The sequence below is a fragment of the Euphorbia lathyris genome, chromosome 7 (assembly GCF_963576675.1).
Source record: "Euphorbia lathyris chromosome 7, ddEupLath1.1, whole genome shotgun sequence".
Classification (NCBI taxonomy): domain Eukaryota; kingdom Viridiplantae; phylum Streptophyta; class Magnoliopsida; order Malpighiales; family Euphorbiaceae; genus Euphorbia; species Euphorbia lathyris.
The window spans coordinates 28,844,768-28,867,608 of NC_088916.1; the positions used below are offsets into that span (position 1 = coordinate 28,844,768).

The window sequence follows — 22,841 nt, forward strand, 5'->3', positions numbered from 1 at the left end:
AAGAGAATCAAGAACATATTAATTAGGGATAAGTACAAAAAAAATGCCTGTGGTATACCAGATTTGCGAACTGGGACCTGTGGTTTTTTTTACAAACGGAGGTTTGTGATAAACGCCGTTAGCAAAGAACGGATTTTTTCACTCACTCTGTCATTTTTGCTTACGTGGCACTTTGACCCAAATGTTGACCAGGGGCAAAACAGGGATTAAATTAAATATTTTATATATAAACCCAAAAAACACAGACCCCAATATCGCACCTCTTCCTATTCCAACCTTCGAACTTCAACAGTACCAGGCACCACAAACCACTGAAAAACCTCACCTTCAAGTCGGAATTTGGAGGGGAAAAGTCGAAATTCATCATCTCCTGCATCATACGGTTCGTTTCCAACCTATTTTCCAAGAAAACGGAAAATTATAAGGAAGTATGAAGGAGCAAAAGTAAGGGTGAAGACCACTATTTGAGGGTGTAAAAGCTTGGAAATCAAGGTACACACACTGTTCGCACAGCTCTCAAATCTCGATTTCGTTATGTTCTGTTTATTTTAGTTAGGGTTTTTGCGATAGGATTTCGTATATACGATTTTTCTTGTACGATGTTGCAAATTTGTGGTCATTGTTGTTAAGGTTGCATGTTAGTGTTAATGACGTTTGTTGATTTGGGTTGCCTTTAATTTGATGCCTTGTTAGTTCAGAGTTGTGTTTGTAATGATCGTGAGATCAGAGTTGTCTTTAATTTGATGCTATTTCTTGTATGATGTACAGTGATAATGAGACAAATGAATGTTTATACTTAGATGTTGTTAAGGTTGCATGTTAGTGTGAATGAATATTGTTGATTTGGACTGTCTTTAGTTCGATGTCATATGAGTTCAGAGTTGTACTTTAGTTCAATGTCATGTTGATTTGTTCTGTCATTAGTTCGATGTCATGTGAATGAATATTGTTGAATGAATAGTGTGAATGAAAATTGTTGATATGCTATTACTTGTTTGATGTACAACAATCATGGCTACAATGCATACGTTGATTATTCATTACGGTGGTAAATGGGTAGACATGGACAAACAACTATACGTTGGAGGTAAAACGAGGATGGTGAAAATGGATATTGACTACATGAGCTACTTTGAGCTAGCGGATATTGGGAAGGATGTAGGGTACAAACACTCAGTACAAATGTGGTACAAGATCGCTGGGTTATCTGGATCAGAAGGAATTGAGGAGATTGTTAACGATAAGAGTGTTCGAGACTTCATTGACTTTAATGCAGGGTATCCGCATACAGACATTTACTACATGGAGATAAAGCCATTACAAGTTATTGATGACAATAGGTGTGACATAAACGATATCCCAAGCACAAATGTTTACCCTTCCTTTAATGGTGAGAATGATTGGAGTTTTGATATTGGTGCGAATGATGAGAATGTTGAGGTTGATGCCAGTAATGAGAGTGTTGCGGTTGGAGCCAATGATGAGAATGTGGAGGTTGGTGCCAATGATGGGGTTGGTGCCAATGAGGGGAGTGTGGAGGTTGGTGCCAATGATTGGAGTTTTGAGATTGGTGCCAATGAGGATAATTTGGAGGATATGGGTGCCAATGAGGATAATTTGGAGGATATTGGTGTCAATGAGGATAATTTGGAGGATATGGGTGCCAATGAGGATAATTTGGAGGATATGGGTGCCAATGTGGATAATTTGGAGGATATGGGTGCCAATGAGGATAATTTGGAGGATATGGGTGCCAATGATGATACTGGTATCAATGTTGACACTAATGAGGGAGGGTCTGCTTATGACGACAGTGATGACACTAATGAAGGAGGGTCTGATTCTGATGACAGTGATGTCAGTGATGCGGAGGATGAGGATGTTCACACTCCTAACAATGATGACATGGGGTCTGATTCTGAAGATAGTACTTATGTTCCAAATGGTGGTAGCAATGAGGAGGATAGTGAGTCAGAATCACTAGAGGAAGAAGTAGAGCCGATTGGAGATATCCCAAGGACATATGCAGGTGGCAATGATTTGGAGGATGACGATATGGCAGAATTTAATGAGAGAGGATATGATAGTGATGAGTTGCGTAGTTTAAAGGGCTCTGATGATGAAGGTCCACACTATACGGACTTCAATGAGAATACTGGTTCTGCCATTCCCGAGCTATGTGTAGGTATGAGGTTTACTAATGTGCGTGTGTTTAGGAAGGCTCTGAAGGATTGGTCTATTCATAATGGCTATGACTACATCTTCGTGAATAACAATCAACAGAAGGTGACAGTTAGGTGCAAGCATAAATGTGGATTCAAAGTGCATGCTTCTAAGCTACGTCAATATGACACATTTCAAGTGAAGACATTTCAGCCAGTCCATCAGTGTCCTAGGGATAACAGAAACAGGCTTATAGGTTCTTCTTACATTGCAGAGAAATATCTAGAGGATTTGAGGGACAATCCCAGTTATGATGTTGATGCGCTAGGTAATAAGGTCCAAAGGGAATTGGGATCTGAGGTGTCTGTAGCAAAGTGTTACAGAGCAAGAAATCTTGCAAAGAAGTTGGTTGATGGAGCTGCAAAGGAGCAATACAGGAGATTGTTTGATTATGGTGCAACAATAGAGAAACAGATGCCCGGTAGCAGAGTCAGATTTAAAACTGAGCTTGAGTTGGAAAGGGTTGAAGTGCTTAGAGAAGGAGAGCTTTGTACCCAAGGAGATAGTTACTTTCCAATATATGTATATGAGGTTCAATGCACAGTTAGAAGGTTTTAAGTCTGGCTTGAGACCAATAATAGGGCTTGATGGGTGCTTTCTAAAAACACCATTAGGTGGCCAGATTTTGTCTGCCATGGCAAGAGATGGAAACGAACAAATGTATCCATTGGCTATGGCAATGGTAGACAGTGAATACAAAGCATCGTGGGAGTGGTTCTTGGAGAATCTATTCAATGATTTTGGGAATCCCAGGGCAACAAAGTGGATTTTTATGTCTGATAAGCAAAAGGTAACAATACTTTTGTTCCTTATTAAGTTTGATCTAATTATTATGGAATTAGATAGATTTTTATAATTGTTTATGTATTTGCACAGGGTTTGGTTGAAGCTATGGAGAAGTTGATTCCTGGGGTAGAGCATAGGTTCTGTGTGAAGCACATGTATGACAACATGAAGCTCATATTCAAAGGACTAGAGTACAAGAAGCTGTTGTGGGATGCTGCTAAAGCTAGGACTGTTAGGCTGTGGGAACACTATATGGACAAGCTTAAGGCATTTGATGGAGCAGCATGGACATGGGTGATGGAGAAAGATCCCAAGACATGGGCTAGGTGCTATTTCTCAGTTGAAACAAAATCTGATGCTGTGCAAAACAATATGAGTGAGTGCTTCAGTGCTTATATTAAGAAGAGTAGGGATAAACCTATGGTTAGTTGCTTTGAGTGGATTAGGAAGAAAATGATGAAGAGAATTCATGTGAATACTGAAGGTATGAAGAAATATAGGGGTGATATTTGTCCTTACTATCAAGAGAAGCTGGAGAAGCTCAAATTGAGTGCTAGAGGTTGTATCGCGACTCCCGCTGGGCAAAAGCTTTATTCTGTTGATTGTGGGGATTACACAAGCGTTGTTAATTTGCAAGATAGGACATGTAGCTGTAGGATGTGGGATATAAGTGGTATCCCTTACAAACATGCAATATCCGCTATTTTCAGGAATAGGGAGATGCCTGAGGCATATGTGCATGAGTACTTCTCCAAAGCTGTTTACTTAAGTGTATACAGTCATATAATGGCACCAATACCAAGCAAGGAGGAATGGGAGAAAACAGATCTTCCAGACATCCACCCATGGGTTGTGAAAAAACCTGCAGGAAGGCCTAAGAAGAAAAGAACTAGGCAGTCCGATGAACCGAGAAATCCATACAAAGTAACAAGAGCAGGAGGAATTGTCGTATGTGGTAATTGCAAGAAAGAAGGGCATAATGTTAGAGGTTGTACCGCGTCTGTTACAGGCGAAACCGGCTGGCAAAGGAGGATGAGGAGAGCCAAAAACAAAGAATTGAATGTCCATGTAAGGTTATATCTAATGAGAAATGGTCATTTGTTTACATTATCTAATTTTTTGTGCATAATGATTTAGTTTTCATGTTTTTTTGTAGTCCTCACCCCCTAGACGGGCTAGAAGACCAAAGAAGAACGCTCGTACATCTGCACCATCATCTCGGCCTTCATCATCTGCATTGCCAAGTAGGCATGTAAGAACACCATTATCACAGCCACAACCAACATCAACTCCACTCTCTGTAAGAATACCTACAGTTTCAAGTTCGCAGCCCCAACCAATGACGAGTTCACAGCGCCAAACTATGGCGAGTTCACAGCCTCCAAGTGCAAGTAAGACGACACTCGAAGATATCTTGCGGAGGCTGAAAAAATGAGCTTGGGATTAGATGTTTTTTTGGATGCTTATAGCATGTTAGATGTTTTTTGGGATGCTTATAGCATGTTAGATGTTTTTTTGTGGGTCTGAAGTACCCAGAGCAGTACTCTGTTTATGTGGCTATCGGGTCTGAAGTACCCTGTTTTTGGATGCTTTGTAGTAAAATTTCTATGTCTAGTGGGTATGAAGTACCCTGTTTTTTGTGTATGTTATTACAGGTTTAGTTAAGACGATTGAACGATGTTGACTTAACTGCTTTTGTAATGCATCTTTGATGTTTTTTTTATAAATTACAGGTCTATACAATGCTTACAATTATGTGTCAATTACTGCTTCAAGAGCTTACAATTATGTGTCAATTACAGTTTCAAGAGCTTACAATTAAGTGTCCATTTCTTTTCAATTACAGGTCTCTACAATACAGTTGTGTGTCAATTAAGTGTCCATTTTTTTGTCAATTACAGGCTTCATTGCAAATACATAATGAATGTGCTTGCTAATGTCGCCAATATCAACCTTAATCCATACCTAAATAACCTACTCCAGTTTACCCAATACCTTTACATAATTCTAACCAAAACATTAAGCAAACATTCCCATTTTGTGTCAACAAGAACAACATGAAATTTAAGCAATTCATATCATAGAATTCCAATACCAATTCATAACACAAATTAACATTTCATACAAAATCCCATTTCATGCCCAATTGGTATCACAGAATACCAAATACATACCAAAAAATCCAAGAACAATTCAAGAACAATTCAAGGTGCCAAAGAATTCCTATCATTGTTCCCTAAATCCAACCAATACATCTCTAACCCTATTATGACAATAACCAAGCAAACTACATTTCCTATACAGCAGTTCCATGTCCATCTTCTTCCCTGCCTCTCACTCTACACAGCGATTTCTTTTTCTGCCACCATCTTTTTAGCCAAACTCAACTCCACCTCCAACTCTTCAATCCTTTTCTGAGCAATTGCAATACCTTGTTCGTATATCTTTCTCTCCTCCTTCAATGAAAATAACACCATCTTTCCCCTCCTGCATGGCAATTCATCAATCCATTCAAAGAAATTACAGCCCTTCACCTCCTTAAAACGCCCACAACCAAAAAACCGTCTGCCCATGTTCCCCGGCGTCTTAGCTGTTCGTAGTGGTAAAATGAATCCGCAATTGCATCTCACAGGTCCTGACCATTCTTCTTGACTTCCCTGCACCCACGAATTTGAGGATGTTCGACTCATCCTACCTGAAACGCGTTCGGGATTACAATACGGTGGACAGAGAGTTACAATTCGTGCCAGAACGGGAGTGTTGGGTATCCAATTAAGGAATTAGGGTTTGCAATTTGGGAGAGGGTAATTGAATTAGGGAAAGGGGGAGAAGAAGAAGGGGTGCGATTTTGGGGATTTTTGTTTTTTGGGTTTATATATAAAATATTTAATTTAATCCCTGTTTTGCCCCTGGTCAACGTTTGGGTCAAAGTGCCACGTAAGCAAAAATGACGGAGTGAGTGAAAAAATCCGTTCTTTGCTAACGACGTTTATCACAGACCTCCGTTTGTAAAAAAAAAAAACCACAGGTCCCAGTTCGCAAATCCGGTATACCACAGACATTTTTTTGTACTTATCCCTATTAATTAATCAACATGATTTGAAGGAATTTGGATTTTAGGTTTTCGATTGAAAGAAGAAATTGAGAAGTAGTAAATTGGGGGAAGAAGAACACGATCTGGAGCTTATATAGGTCCCCCAATAATTTCAGACAAATCTACCCTTTGCCACATCACCAAGTTAAACGGTGTTTTCTCCTTTTCCATAATTCTTGTAACGGCGTAAGGCACATTCTTTTTTTTGGTAAAAACAAACCACATGAGTTTTTTTTTTTTGAAATTCATGAAACCATGAGTTTTTTTTTTAAATTTACCATTTAAAATAATACTTTGTTGGTCTCCAAATATCTAATCAAAATATCCTTTATGGTACATTATACAATATAACCATTATTCACTTAGAGTTAGTTTATAATAAATGTTGGTGAGTAAATGATTCATTACTTGAGATAATGTTGACTATAGTTAAGGGGAAAAGAAACATCTATAAGATTTACCCAATTTTGGAAACTCTAGAACCATATATTCACATATGGACAAGTGTATAAATATTGAGTGGTAATAATCTCTAAGTAGGGAATGACATGCATACATTCACATTTAGTAATACAGATAAATTAGGAACACATGACATGCATTAAGGACACATAGTATGCATTAAGAGAGTAAGATATGTTTTAAACCAATTAAAACCAAATTAATAAGACTATCTAGATATTAAGGTTTAAGCACACATGATTCTGATTGATTCTCACTTATTGGAAGCTCTATCCAAAACTTGGGCTAGTAGCTCTTACCTAAAATCTGTTCGTAACAAAAAAATTCCCTAATCATCCGGGTTTTGTGGCTACCAGCTCAAACTAATTCAAACCGAGTAGATTCTTTTGGAAGTCAAAACTATTTCATCAACTATTTTAATCACGATTGCATTTTCATTTCAAAGATTCGAATCATGATCGAATTGTTAACTAATTCAAACTAATTTAGTACCTTCACTCGTGCTTGGTCCGCTAAGCAAATCATTGATTTCTTAACCATCATGAAGGGTGTAGGACATTAAATATCTTCCATTTTTCCAAGGAAAAAGCTCCGATGCTATCTTCATCATGATTTTAAATATTCTGCTGCAGCAAGTAAATATTTGATACAATTAGTTGTAACATCATTATTTGATCAACGATTTTCTTCAAAAGTCACAAAGTTGCATGTGCAGGTCTTCATTCCTCCACAAGCATCAAAAGAAACCAGAACATAAATTTCAAAAGGGGATAAGATATGAAAATAGGACTATTGTTTTTTGGGAAGTATCAATTTAGGTTCCACGTACAAAATAGCACTACCATAGGCTTAACGTTTAAAAAAAGATATCAATTTTGGCCTCGATAACAGAATGAGACATGTCATTGATATTACTCCGTTAAGTTCTGTCATTGACATGTCTCCTTCCGTTATTGGGGCCTAAATTGATACATTTTTTAAATATTAAGCCTATATTGGTGTTATTTTGTAGGTGTATGCTAAATTGATACTTCCCTAAAAACCATATACCTATTTTGGTACCTTATCCCTCTAAAAAATGAATCCCATTCATGGACCATAACCAAAATTCTACACATATACAAGATAAAAGACCAACATATATGTATGCCAACATTAAAGTTTATAAAGTTTGCTATTTACAAACATAAAAGTCGTTTATGAAAGTAAATGACCGAAGCTAATTCTGCTCTAGCAAGTGCATTGATGATAACAGTTACCATGGTAGATGGGGAGAAAGGGAAGAGTAAAGATTTAAAACATTTCTCTCACAATGTATGTTAGAGCATCATAAGGCTCCTTATTCAGGTACAATGGTTTTCTTCTGCGGACTTCAATATCATGTAAAAAAAGGCTTAAGCATGGTTCTCTTTTATTAATTACCTCATGCTATCAAAAACTATAAATGTCCAAAAACCTAGCTATCTACATGAGCTTTGTGCAGTTAAACATAACAAATTTCAACATCAGATGATCTAGGCTTCTAGCAACATCTGCAGTAAGAATTATCACTTGGATTTCCAATCAAAGGGTGTACATAAGAATCAATTTCCTTTTAAAAATTTAGCTCTCAAGTCTCAACTACCACAAATGAATACATAACAAACGCAATTCATTTATTTATAAAGGGAAATTAAGAAAATAAGTAAAGGAAAGAAAATAGAAGGGAAACACTTGTTAACAACCAATCAAGCAAGCACAGAATAGAACACAACATTCACACCAATTTAGATATCAAGATGCCTAAAATGAAAGATCTAAGCCCACATTCACACTAAAATGGAATCAAATTAAAGTGGAATTAACTAAAACTCACACCATTCACACCAGTAACATAATAAAAAAGTAGAACACATCACTGGTTCAAAAATAGATGGAAACTGCTGTTGTGGTGAATGGTGGTAGAAACTTTCGAACCCAGCCACCACTTAACCTATGAAATACAAAAAAATTGAAATCAGAAACTAAACAATTAGGAAAAAGAAAACAGAAGATAGAAAATTTAGGGATAAATAACAAACCCACATTGACCAAGTTTAAAAGTTATAAATTCATCAGTATCTCTTAGAGAATCGAACTGTGGAGATGGGTTGCTGGAATAAGGTCGTTCACGTATTTGTGCTAAAGAGCAACGATGGCAATGATCAACGCGGTCGTCCGGCCAGTGATTGAAGAAACTGATGACCAGGGTTGGAAGCAACAGTCATTAGAAGAATTAAGCAATAATTAAGAGCAAGAGAAATCAGGTGATTTGGTTCCATTTTCACAACCAAATCAGGACCAAGAAAACCCGAGGTGGAATTCTGAAAGTCGTAGCGTTGGGTTTGGAAATAGAAAAGAAGAAATTTAATTAATACTTTATTTTTTTTTTGGAACCAGTTAATACTTCTTTTTTCTTTTTAACTTTTAGTAAATATGGAGGGAAACGAAAATTTTATGTGGAGGGAAATGAATTTTTTTTTCAAAACATATATTGTTGCAAAATTTTACAATTTTCTATAATAATAAGGTTGTTGGAAAACATTGTTGTTTGATAATATAAAATATAAACTTTTAATATATAAAATATAATCTTTCAACGAAATAATTATTATTAACAATATTTGTAAAATGTAAATCAGATAATATTTTATATATTTTACAATTCATTTTGAATTATGTAATTCAATAGTTTTTTAAATTTATTTTTTGCATTTTTAAAGTTTAAAAGTAAGTTGAAATTTATTAATACTAAACAAAATAAGGAATTTTTTTTTATTAACATAAAAAATAAAAACATAGTTCCTTCAAAAAAAAATAGATGACATTAAATATATTTTAATATTGAATTTATATTATAATATATATTTATTGTATTTTTTAAATTAGTTAATTTAATAATTTTTAAATGTTTTTTATATTAATTGAAATATAAAATAAAAATATAATATTAAATACATTTAAATATTAAGTTTATATTATAATATGTATTTATATTTATATTTTTTTATGAAAGTATTTATATTTATATTAAAACATTAAATGAACATTAGTATAATAAAGATATTTATATAATTAATATATATTAATTTATTTTCTTGAGTTTTGGTAACAATTGATTTTGAAGCAAAATATTTCAATTTTAACGCAACAACCACTAATTACTGCTATTATCTTTTTAGGAGATGGCGCATCCTATTTGAACTACGTGGGACTTGTGTATCAAGTGTCTCATCAGTCGGATGGACTGCGCGTTCTTAACATTTGTCTCTGAGGCAATGTGGTTTGCTCGTATCACATGAACAGTCTATAGGGTGTTGAACTGGGACACAAATGTTTTCGTGGTTAGGATGATATATAGCCTCCTCCGCCCTTCTGAATTCTTTGATTTTTGCCATTTGTGCCTCGTGGTCAGCCCTGGTGATGTCCATCTCTCTATGGACTTAGTTAAGGTCATGGGTAAAGTGTTGACTTATTTCATTAAAGAGCCACTAGTGATGGGGGGTCTAGAGGCTCTTCATGGCGTTGGTCGTTAGAGACCCATTGAGAATCCGGATGGGATTCTACCATGCTTTTTTCTTAAATAACTGGTCCTAAGGGTCTACTAGATGTCTCTCGATGGGTGAACTTTGTTGGAGGAATCATTGTTTCTGAAGAGGACTAATAATTCCACGCTCATCACACCAATAATATCATTGCTTCTGAGTAGTCTTTTAGATTCTTCTTCCTCTAGCCTAAAATAAGATTAACAGATGGTCAGAGAGGGCCCAATGTCTGATGAACATGTTCCGATACTTAAGTTAGCAATGGTTGTAGGAGGGCCGAAAATATTAAGAATATTGATACTATGTAATTTTTTTTTGATAGAAATTGGGACGAGATAGAACTTGGACGGGGAGAGCACCCATGTCCCAAAAACTGTCAAATCCGCAATAAATTAATAAAAGAAAATGTGAGTATTTGAATAAGAGAAGAGGAAGGAGAACAAACAAGAAGAAGAGGGAATTGATACTATGTAATTCACATACCTTGTCTGTGTCATTTACCTTTGCTCTTTATAGTGGTTATCACATTTGTCATTCTGAGAATGTACCCTTATGAGTCATAAGACACGTGCCAATCTTCACCTAGTTCTATCGTACTCAGTTTGTGACATCGTCAGATGGTGCACTCGGCCATGTTGCACACGCTTTGTCAGGTGGCTAGACTTCATTGAACATACAGCCTTCAGACCTCTGGTGTGTCAGACGACGTGCACTGCTCCTTGTCCCTTGTTCTTTGCATACCTTGATCCAACTTTGTTCTTCTTATATCTATATCTATTCACGGACTCAGGTACCCGTCCGCTCGTCCGCCCCGCCCTGCCCAGGTCTGTGTCCCCTAGACTGGACTTGGACATGAAAATTTATCCTTAGGCCCCGTCCGGCCGAGACGTGCTAAAGCCCGCTTGTTTTTTGGACGGACTTGAGAATTATAAAAAATAGCATGGGCTGGTCCAGCCTGACCCGTCTATTCCTATTAGTTAATAAACACATATATATATATTAATATTTATTTTTAAATATAATTTTTTATTTTTTATTATTAAAAATTAGAAATATATATTTAGGCGTTTGATTTTTAAGCTCGAGCCCAGTCCGCTTAAATCAACAACAGGTTGGGCTCAGCTTGGACTGAGCATTTTTAGATAAAAACCCGATGAGCCTGGCCTAACCCGACCCACGAACAAGTTTACTTATATCGTACAACTGCGTAGATGGATGGTAGGGATCCTTTCACGTGTCCAGACGATTTCATTCGCATCATTCGGGAATATTCTCTTCTTAGATCGAATGAATTATTTGACATTTTCCATATTAAGGGGTGACATTGATCCACGTATCCAAGGTGTTTTCATGGAACATTCTTTAGGGTATCACTAATAGAGTGGTCTTCTTGTTTAAGAGTAAGATGGGCCATGATGTTAGTAATATGTAAAGTTTAGGAGTCATAATGTTCTATGATAAATATAAGGACAAAATTGAGAAGTTATGAGTGTAATTTTTCCGTGATAATATTGATACATAAAACTTTTTTGGAAAAAGATACAAAAATACTCCAATGATGGCAACAAGAGCAATTTTACTTCCTAAAGTCCAAAAAACGTACAATTTTACCCATAATGCTTCTAAGTTAGGCGAATTTTTCCTTCAATGTTTAAAAGTTAGATCAATTTTCAGATTATTAACGGAACATTCTATACATTCATGAATCTCGTTATCTCCACTCCATTTGTGTTTTATGTTTTCAATAACCAGAAACAAATAAAAAACTCATGTACACGCGCGATTTAAAAAAAAGTTCAAAAAAGTATCTCGTGTTCTACACCAAATTAAAAACACGTGTATACACACGATAAATGATAATATAATGCATAAGTAAAGTAGCGATAAATATATTCATGACTGTGCAGAGTGTAAAGGTAGTTAAGAGCAAAATTGATCTAATTTATAAACATTAAAAATATAATTACATCATTTATGTCATTAAAGTTAAAAGGAAAAATTGCAAAAATGGGTCAAATAGGAGACCCATTTACATATTTAACACATTTACTCAACCTACTACATATCTAGACTGTTTTTGTGTGACTTTCCCATTATACCCCTAATCTTTCCACTTCCCCTTTACGCGAACGGGCTCTCCCCTATTCTCATTGGTTACGCGAAACGGTTGGCTCCTCCATTAATGATTCCCAGACTTTTGATCTTCCTATTTTCCTTTAAATTGCACGAAATCTGCACAATTTCTCCAAATCACAATGCATTTCTCTTCTTCCTCTCTTCATCTCTTAATTCTTCATCTTCCTAATGCTAGAAAACGAAGCCATGGTTCTTCATCTTCCTGTTCCTGCTCGTTACTTGGTTTCTTTCTTCTTGTTACCATCAAAGAAATGGCTATTCTACGTTGTTTCTATCGTTTTCCCAGTTTATCATATTGTTATTGTCACTTTTATGGGCGAAAGGTGCGAAAAATGTAAGTATCTACTGTTTTCTCTGCGTTTTTCATGAAATTACTTCGCGTAGTCGATGATTTCGCGAAGAGCTGCGATGAGAAAGAGCCTGAAACGTGACGATCTGCCTAGCGAATCGATTATTTCGCGAAGTCTGCTAGTAGAAAAGTTCATAACTTCATTCGCAGCCTTCGTGAAAGCATCGATTCGCTAAGTAGATCGTCACGTTTCAGACCTCGCAGACTTCGCGAAAGCATCAATTCGCTAAGTAAAATAATCCTCTTCCCTACACATTTACATTCGCGTGCTTCACTAAGCCTCATTTCACGAATCCAAATCGTCATTTTTCCTGCCTAACACGATTAATTTTTTTTGAAGGTGATTGAATACATTACATCCCTTTCTGGAAGTCAGTGTCCTCGGATGCATAAGAGATGACTTTCCTTCCTGTATAGGGAGAAATTTCCCTCAAGATTGGCACATTCACTTTGAAATGATTGGTTAGGAGAGATTGTGCCAATCTTGGTGTGCACCATGGGACACATTCATCCCAAAAGGCCTGGACTTCCATTTCCCATCCCAAAAAGTCTGGACTTCCTGTAGAGGGAGAAGTTTCCGTCCAGATTTGTTAGGTTCACTTTGAAGTGATTTGTTAGGAGTTTATTGTGGCAATCTAGTTGTAAATTTTGATAATGTTATGATTTTAATGTTGTTATTGTGGCAATCTTATTGTAAATTTTGATAATGTTATGATTTTAATGTTAGAACCCGTTGTTGTTTGGCATTTTTTGTTATACACCACTTAACGAATTTTGTTAAACACACAACCAGACTTCACATATGCTAATTGAAATCATCAACTAAACCAAACATTAGTTTCGCATGCTTCACATATGCTAGAATATGCAAAGTCAGACGGGAGGGAGATAGTCTCGCCGTAAATATTGAGGGTATTATGGGAAAGTCACACAAAAACCATCTAGATATGTAATATGTTGAATAAATAGGTTAAAAATGTAAATAGACCTCCTATTTGACCCATTTTTATAAATTCCCAAGCTAAAATGGCTCTTATTTATTACTAATTTTAAATGTATTTTATATCATATGGTTTTTATTTTTTTTACGACGGTGATCATCTTTTTTCTTCTATTCTTTTTAACTTTTTTGTGTTTGAAATTATCGTGACTTGTGAAGTTTGTGCATTATTTTTCTTTTTATTGGAAAGATTTGTATGCTTAGAAAGGAGAGGTGGACTTAATAATGGACAACAATTGTTCCTTTTTATGCATGGTGATGCTCCTTACATTAAAATGATGATTCTCATTATTATTATATCTTATTTTTAATTTAATTCTTTATTGTTTTGTTACAAAAGCATACTAAATTCATTTCTTTTTATTTTAAATGACTATATACATCAATTACCAAACGAATCTCATTCATAAATTCTCATTCTCACCGACTCTCTCCTCAAAAAATCGCTCAAATGGAATTGAAAAAGGTATCCAATGATATATATATATATATATATATATATTGATATATATTTTTTGAAAATAATAAGACAAATAGGTAATGTTTTCAACTTACTTTTGTTTTCTTATATTAATTCTGAATGTCCATTTAATTTATTATATTAAGCCTATAACAGAAGGAATGGCATTCGCAATTCTCATAATCATAAATACGCTTCAGTTCATCAGATTAGGAAAAAAATAGGTATCGCGGCTCTCCTTAAACCCTATCGCCGATCTCCTTCAACCCTATCGCCGCCGCAGGCTGCCGTACCTGTGCCGGCATGGACGAATTTGCAGATAAACCGCCAGACGATGGAGTGACCCTGAATGACTTGGATGGTGGAACCACTTCGACAAACACACACCATGTTGCAAGTCGGTCGTACAAAGACTCGGTAATGAGGGAGCCGAGGTCGGAAGAAGCAAGGCAACCTGTCGACCTGCTCGCCACTGGTTTGGTTGAAATTACGCTGGATAATCCTCTGAAGCCGAAGTTCACTGTTCCCCGGAATTATTGGCCACTTGGGGGAAGCCCTGGAAGGATGCATTGGTGGTAAAATTGCTTGGTAGAAGTGTTGGGTTTATTGCATTGCAAAGAAGAGCACTTGAACTCTGGAAGCCAGCAGGGAGTGTGGATATCATGGATGTAGGACATGGCTTTTATCTGGTTAGCTTTGACAAACCTGAAGACAGAGGAAAAGTCATCCAGGAGGGACCTTGGATTGTCCAAGGACACTACCTCACGGTAAGAACCTGGTCTGAAGATTTCAATCCTTCTGATGCCACAATTGCTTCCACTCTGGTTTGGGCCTGATTCCCTAAATTGCCTGTTCACTTATATAATGAAGATTTTATCATGACAATTGCTAACACTATGGGGAAAGCGGTTAAGGTGGATCGTAATACCCTTAAAGCTTCGAGAGGTAAATTTGCAAGAGTGTGTGTGGAATTGGATTTATCAAAGACGCTTATTGCTGAATTCGAGGTCAATGGAAGGTCTTACAGAATTGAATACGAGGGGTTACATGTGGCTTGTACTAACTGTGGTAGATATGGGCATGTAAGGGCGAACTGTGTCGCTCCTAATGTGTACGATGGTACTGTAGCAGGCTCTGGAGAAGGTCCTGCAGAGGCTAGTCCTATGGAGATGGGGGGGACAACCTGATAGCACTCCCTTGCCCAATGCTGGCTGCTCGACGGATAAAATAGGGGCAGAATATGGACCGTGGATGATGGTGGTTAGGAGAAAGACCCCCTACAAAAGGAAGAAGGTGGCAGTGGGAGATGAACAGGTCAGCATTCAGCAGCCCGTCGCACCTGTGAAAACTCTCGGGACCAAAGGTTCAGGTAATTTGCATAGTGGGTTTGTTGAAACCAGCAAAGCTAGTCCTTCTTCAGGACATATATTCTCTGCAACCAAGAGAACTGATCAAATTGGGAGAGGCAAAACATTCAAAGAACAATCCCCTCTGTCTAAGAATGTCTTTGGGCCTCTTCAAATTGATTTTGGAAATAAGATCACTGATATTGAATTAGAAGGTAACCCACGAACTAGGGGGAAACGAAGCAGAATTGACGAAATGGGAGGGAACCTCCCGTCTAGGCATTTGAATGTGACAGGGAAACCTACTAGGGCTGATGGGGAAATCATGGCGACTACCACTGGAAGAACAGTGCTAGCTGACGTGACTAATAAAAAGAGAATTGGGGAGAAGCCGTTGCCTGCGACTGACCTTCCTGCCGCGCATTAGCTGTGAGTGTGGGCTTGATCCTTTCTTGATTCTGTTATGATGAAAGTTATTACTTGGAATTGTTTCGGTGCAGGGGGCTCAGCTTTCTATCGTGCTACCAGACATCTTTTATCGGTACATGATCCTGACATTTTAGTGCTATTAGAGACATGGTTACCTAGCAGTAGGGCGGTTGTCCTTTGCAGGAAGCTCAATTTCTCTCAAGTGGAGTGTGTTGAAGCAGATGGTTTCAGTGGGGGCATCTGGATATTTTGGCATACAGAGCGAGTTCAGATTGACATTCTTGAAAGAAATAAGCAGTTTATCCACTCCAGAGCTATGATTAATGGAAGGACTTATCATAATCATTGCTTTCTGATTACCTTTGTTTATGTGAGACCGCAAATGAGTTTCAAGAGGCAGTTTATGAGGGAGCTCCTGGAACTTAAGGAGACAATCGATGAACCGTGGATCATAATTGGTGATTTCAACTGTATCAAGTCGCCTGAGGAGAAACAGGGAGGTTCCACACGCACGCTGGATAAGTGTGCTTTCTTCTCGAATTGGATAAATTCTATGGATTTCATTGATTTGGGTTTCTAAGGTCCGCGATTCACTTGGTACCATGGTCTACTAAAAGGACCAGAGTAGCTTGTCGTTTGGACCATGCTTTATGTAACCAGTCATGGAGAGCTAGGTACCCTGATGCGATGATCCGGCATCTCCCGAGGAATAAGTCGGACCACTCTCCACTGCTCCTAACCTTGGATTGCATTATTCCTGCTCCGGTTACTCGTCCGTTCTGCTTCCAAGCGGCGTGGATGCTGCACGAAAATTTCATGCAGTTTTTCAAAGATAGCTGGAATTCGAACGGAGGGATTAACACCAATCTTGCGTAGTTGACTCCGATGCTTCAGAACTGGCACACTATGGTTTTTGGTATGCTGTCCAACAGAAAGAAATGAATCTACGGCAGATTGGCTGGGGTTCAGAGAGCTCTGGGAGCATAGGTGAACAATGGGCTGTTAAGACTTGAGAGGAAGCTATTGGCAGACTTAGACACGATATTGGATCAGGAGGAGATGATTTGGTTCCAAAAGTCTCGAGTTAAGTGGCTGAACTATGGGGACTGAAACACTTCTTTCTTTCATACTTCAACCCTTATTTGAAGGCGGAGAAACAAAATTGACGGCCTTCGAGATGACAGTGGGTGTTGGTGTTGGGACCACAATAGCGTGACAGATATGGTGGTCGATTATTTCCATAAATTGTACACGGAAGAGGAAGACATTCGCGGTCCTATGTTCACTCTAAATTGTTTCCCTACCATTCCCGAGGAGGCCAAGAGGACTCTGGATGATGTTTTTGTGGATGCAGAAGTGCATAGCGCCATCTTTGGTATGGATTCCGTTAAAGCACCCGGCCCAGACGGCTATCAGGCCGACTTTTATCAGAAGCTCTGGAAGTTTGTCGGTAAGCAAGTCTGCGAGTGCGTCTTGACGGCACTTAATACTGGCGTGATTGCTCCAGCTCTCTCTGAAACTCTAATCTCTATTATTCCAAAGGTACCGAACCCTGAATTTATTTCCCAGTTCCGTCCTATTAGTCTCTGTAATGTCTTGTACAAGGCTGTTACTAAATGCCTGGTTAACCGCCTTAAGCCCCTTCTAAGCAGTCTAATTAGCTCGGTATTGAGTAGTTTCATACCAGGTAGAAGCATTACAGATAATGTTATCTTGGTTCAGGAAGCCATTCACTCCATGCGCCAGAAAAAGGGAAGAGTTGGGGATATGATTCTAAAAATTGACCTTGAAAAGGCTTATGATCGTATCAGTTGGCATTTTCTGAGAGAGACGCTCTCTCTCTTGAACCTGTCCCAGCACTGGATTAATTTAATAATGAATTGTGTTGCCGCTTCTGAGATGAAAGTTCTGTGGAATGGAGAGGCCTTGACCGGATTTGCCCCCTCTAGAGGGCTTAGACAAGGAGATCCCCTCTCACCTTACCTCTTTGTCTTGTGCTTAGAGAGGCTTAGTCATATGATCGAGGATGCGATTCAGTGTGAGAATAAAATGAAATAATTAGGACAAAAGTAGGGGTTACATCTATTGAGAATAAAATGAGGGAAAACCGACTAAGGTGGTTTGGCCATGTAAAACGAAGAGCGTTTGATGCGCCGGTTAGGAGGACTGAAGAGTGGCAAATGGATGTAGTGGTGAGGGGTAGGGGAAGACCTAAGCAAACTTGGAGGAGGGTGATCGAGAGTGATATGAGTTTATTGGGGATTGAGGAAAATATGGTAGTGGACAAGACAGAGTGGAGGGGGAGAATTTGTGTCGCTGATCCGACTTGATTTCACGGTTTTATATGATGGTTCATGTTAGCCGATCCCGAATCAGTTCGGGACTAAGACTTTGTTGTTGTTGTAATGTGACTAAGGACTCATTTGTTTTCCATGTCATTGTTTACTGTTTGCTGTTACTATTAACGGTTACTAATAGGTATTATATATTAGTTTATTTTTTATTTAAAAGAATCTGTTTCAAATTTTTACTAAACACTTTTTTTTTTGTTTCCTTTTTAAAATTAAAAGATAAAAAACAATTCTAAAAAATAGAAACAAAATAGTTAACAATTATATTATTCTCAGATAAAAGGACAAATTTTAGTACTATAGTTATTGGAGAAAAATATATTAATTTAGGCCCTTAACATTTATCGGACGGTTCACTATCATGACTCATTAATGAAAGATGTGTTTCTTTCTTGTACAGTTTGATGTTCTGTATATCCTTCAAACTCTAGCATTTTAACCATTCAATAAGATTTAAAATTGCAAATATTCTATTAATAAAAAAAAACAATCTTAATGAGATTTGAAAAATTATACTGTCTAGTAAATATTAGATATAAAATTATATTGTTTTATACATACACAATAACCGAATGACTAAATTGATAATTTATTCGTATTTTTATAAAGAGAGATTGTGGAATAAATTTTGGAGGCGATTTTATGAGGCAATTATTGAAAAAAAGAATGACAATATGTGTTACTCTTGCCGAATTTTAATTCGATTTTACTAAATTGTATTTTTATATGATTATTATTATATTTAGATATTAGATAATAATTATTTATGAGAATAATTTTAATAATTATTATATTATAATTAAAATAAAATTTAAATTTTATAAAAATATTTTGAATCAGTGCTTCTAAATGGGAGGCCCTGGGCTGGCTTACCTTAAAGCAGTCCTGGAATTAATTGGCCTAATAACATAATATATATATTATTTTTTTGGGTTAGAAATGTGATGTAATTTTTATTTATACGTTACTTATTAAGATTAAATCTTTTTTTTTTTTTGAAAGATTAAATCTAATTTTAATTTAATAGAATTTACTTGGTTCATTTCTGTTATGAATGAATAATTAATTAGACCCACCTGACCTAATTAATTCTTACCATGTGTCCAATGGTGAAAACACACCAAGTAATGGTACTTTATAAAAAACAAAGTAACTATAGAAGGCACCAAAACAATGCTTATATATATTATTTTTATTTTCTTTATATTTTATACTTATATGACCGATGAGTCTAAAAAAAAAAAATAGAAGTCTTATAAACTAATACAAAGTAGACCGAATTAAAATAAAAGAAATCTAAATTATGTCAAGATTTATGAAAATGTTATTATTAGTTTTTACTTTTTTTTAATTAAATTTAAAAAATATTAAAAAAAATTCAGACCATCTTGACTTCCAATTGGATCGTCATGTCTCTGGTTGTCCTAATTTTTATTGGAAAAGCAATACCTCTCCGTCCCAATATTATTCAAAAGCAATACCTCCCCGTCCCAATATTTCCCCGTTGCTCAGCCTATATGAACCACGGGATTTCCGGATGTAGTGCTTCCGTCACTTTAACGATCCTTGATGACTTTCTGTTGCAAAAATTCATCCAAACCTCATACGTACACACATCTTCCTTATCAATCCGGGCTGTCCATGACTTAGGTACAACAGGTGCTCTAGGAACGGTGAGACTCTGTGATACGACAATATCCATGCTCTGAGCTACCTTCTCAGCTAATTTCTTAGGTCCCTTCTTGGCTACCTTCTTAGTTTCCTTCCTAGCCACCTTCTTAGACAATTTTCTTTTCTTTTCCTCGGTGTATGGTGTTGTCACGTGATGCGATCACTTCCTTTGTCGCACCGCCCTAAACGGCTGAGGCTGATGCACATCATCTATTACGGCTTGTGTATTCTCGTTTAAACTGGTAATTTCTTCCTGTCAAAACATAATGACCGAACACACTTTAAGGGACATATTTAAAATAAATATAAAACTACATGTATATAAACTATCGTATACCTTTTTATGGAGTATCTCTTGTGGTTCCGTGTCATCGCCGACTTCAATCACCTCCCCACACTGCTCTTCCTTCCTCTCACCCTCTTCCTTCTTATCCTCTCCAATCTGCTCTTCTTTCCTCTCACCATCTTCCTTCTTATCATCTCCACCCTGCTCTTCTTTCCTCTCACCATCTTCCTTCTTATCCTCCCCACATTAATCTTCTTTCCTCTCACCTTCTTCATTCTTCTTTTGTTCTTCACTATGTTCCTCACCATGCTTTTCTACAACGTTCTCCTCTCCCACATCCCCACCTATTTCCCCCACAAAGTCTAAATTCATATACATATCACCTCCATTACGCTCTCCCATCCGATCTGCCTTAATCTCATCCCTTAGCTCCGCCATCAACTCCTCCATCAACTCCACCCTCAACTCCTCCTTCAACTCTGCCCTCAACTCCTCCTTCAACTCCACCCTCTCCCGCTTATTAGACTCATTTAACTCCGATCTCATCTTTCGCACCAATTCATCCTCCAATGAATCTTTAAGTTCCACCTTCAACATTTCAAATCTCTCCCGCATCCTTGCCTTCCTTTCTTCTTCCTCATTTGCCTGTACATTCACTTCATTCTTCTTCTTACACCTCTTCTCGTTTCTAATTCTCTCATCCTCATCCATCTCATCATACTCTTCCTCCTCATTTTCCACAGCCTCTTCGCCCTGATTACCTACAACATTCTCTTCCTCATTCTCTTCCTCATTATGTACCTCATTCTCTTCCTCATTGTTCTCATCTTATTCACTTAGCTCAAACCCCTTATAAGGTTCAAATAACACATCAAGGTCTATGGCTTTCCCATCTAAATAATCCTTGATTGGCGCATACCAATCACACTTTGCCTCGTCTTCCTTGATAACAAGTTTAGATGCTTGCACATCAGATGACTGAACACATGAAAAATCAAACCCAACTCCATAAGCACATGTTACTTACCTCCAAAGCACACACTAATTATTTACATAAGACATATGTACTTATCTTAAAAATTTCTTCAGCTTCTGAGAAAGTTATATTCTTTGCATTTATCCACCGATATATACGAGGGTACACGGTCTTTGATCTCCTCATATAGTATTTAGAGGGTGCACGCAATATCTCCAGTATCCAAGCCTACAAAGTATTAAATAAAAATCATTACAGTTGAAATCTAACATGAAGTAAATCAAATGAATATAGGAAACATACATGGAACGCTTGTGCTAATCCATGAAGCTGATATGGGATGACCTTCTTCTTTCCTTCTTCCTTGTGGAACGCCTCAAATGCCTTTTTCCTTGATGGAGCCAAAACAGCCCGTTCCATCATCTTGTACAGCTCATCCCAAGCAGACACACCCCATGGAAACGAGTTAAACACAGTGGGGAAATCAGTTAGGTTGATGATATTGTCATCAACCTTTTTCAATGGATCAGTTGTGAGTAGGAACCTATGTATAACGAACAACATAGCCATTGCCACCGCATCATCGTTATTTTTGTTCTCCTAATTAGTCTCTAAGAAGGTATCAAATATATTTTTGTGATTTATGCTCCGTCTACCTCCGAAGTAGAGATTCCTCAATTTGTTTTCCCTTTTGTAATTACTCATCTGCTTCAAAATTAGCAACGGATCATCTAGTCTCAATCCGGTTATGAGTGCGAATTCACGCTGACCGAATTTCACTTCAACACCATTGATGTTGAACCACATTTCTCCGAATTTTCCCTCTTTCGGTTTGATCTCCATTGTAAGAACCCCATGGCATAGAGGAGAGGAAAACGAATACACTTCGAAGTCCACCAAATGCTCGAAGCATGTTTTCCTCAACATGTCCAACTGCATTGTAGATAATTTTTCTTTCACTTTCGTCATCACCTCAACATCAGAACGAACTGTGATAGTAGCTCTTATATCTAAGGTGTCAAGTAAATAATAACTTCACGAATATAACATTCGCGAACTGAAAAGATTATTTGCGAATTAGCATATGCGAAACCTATACATATGCCTCGACTGATTCGCGAATATGATTTGCCTTCGCAGATTGAGATGTTCGCGAAGTAAACTCATATTCGCGAATTGGTCGATTCTACAAAATTAAGTCGCCACAACTGATTTTAACTATTTCTAAGTGTCATTCTTACAAAACGAAGCTATGAACTAATGAAAAAACACAATAAATTTGTAAACCCTACTTGTAAATCGCAGGAGAAGTAAAAAACCGTAGTATAGAAATAGAAGCGTTAAAACCTAATCAAAAAGCACAAAATAACATAAACCTAATCAAAAAGCACAAAATAACATACCTTCTTGCCGGTTCTTGCCATTGGAATCGGTTTGGAAGACGCTGGAAGAAAAAATGTAAAGATTGGTCGTGTTGAAAATGCTCGTCGTTTGAGTTTTTGGGCTGGCTTTTCAAATTCGCGAATGTTAGATAGTTAGGGGGGCGGGGTGAAAAATGCATAAGTTCTTATATATATATGAAGGGCATTTCGAGGAAGTAGCCAACGTATAGTCTATGTATGTAAGTTGGTTGATAATGAGTCTGAAAATGTAAATGAGTCTCTCATTACACTCAATTTTGTAATTTACCCTTGTTAAAAATGAATAAA

At 37.2% G+C, this 22,841-nt stretch overlaps 1 long non-coding RNA gene across 2 annotated transcripts; it reads right to left on the minus strand.

Annotated features, from left to right (window-relative positions):
- Nucleotides 1-5,120: 5,120 nt before the first annotated feature.
- LOC136235026 (uncharacterized) lies at nt 5,121-8,914 on the minus strand. 2 transcript variants are annotated; one of them, XR_010691618.1, is made up of 4 exons: nt 8,630-8,914; nt 8,421-8,537; nt 7,058-7,191; nt 5,121-5,704 (listed from the first exon to the last, which is right to left on the minus strand). It is a non-coding gene; the product is annotated as an uncharacterized lncRNA (long non-coding RNA). The 2 variants fall into 2 exon arrangements; XR_010691617.1 differs by having other exon boundaries at nt 5,121-7,191.
- Nucleotides 8,915-22,841: the final 13,927 nt, after the last annotated feature.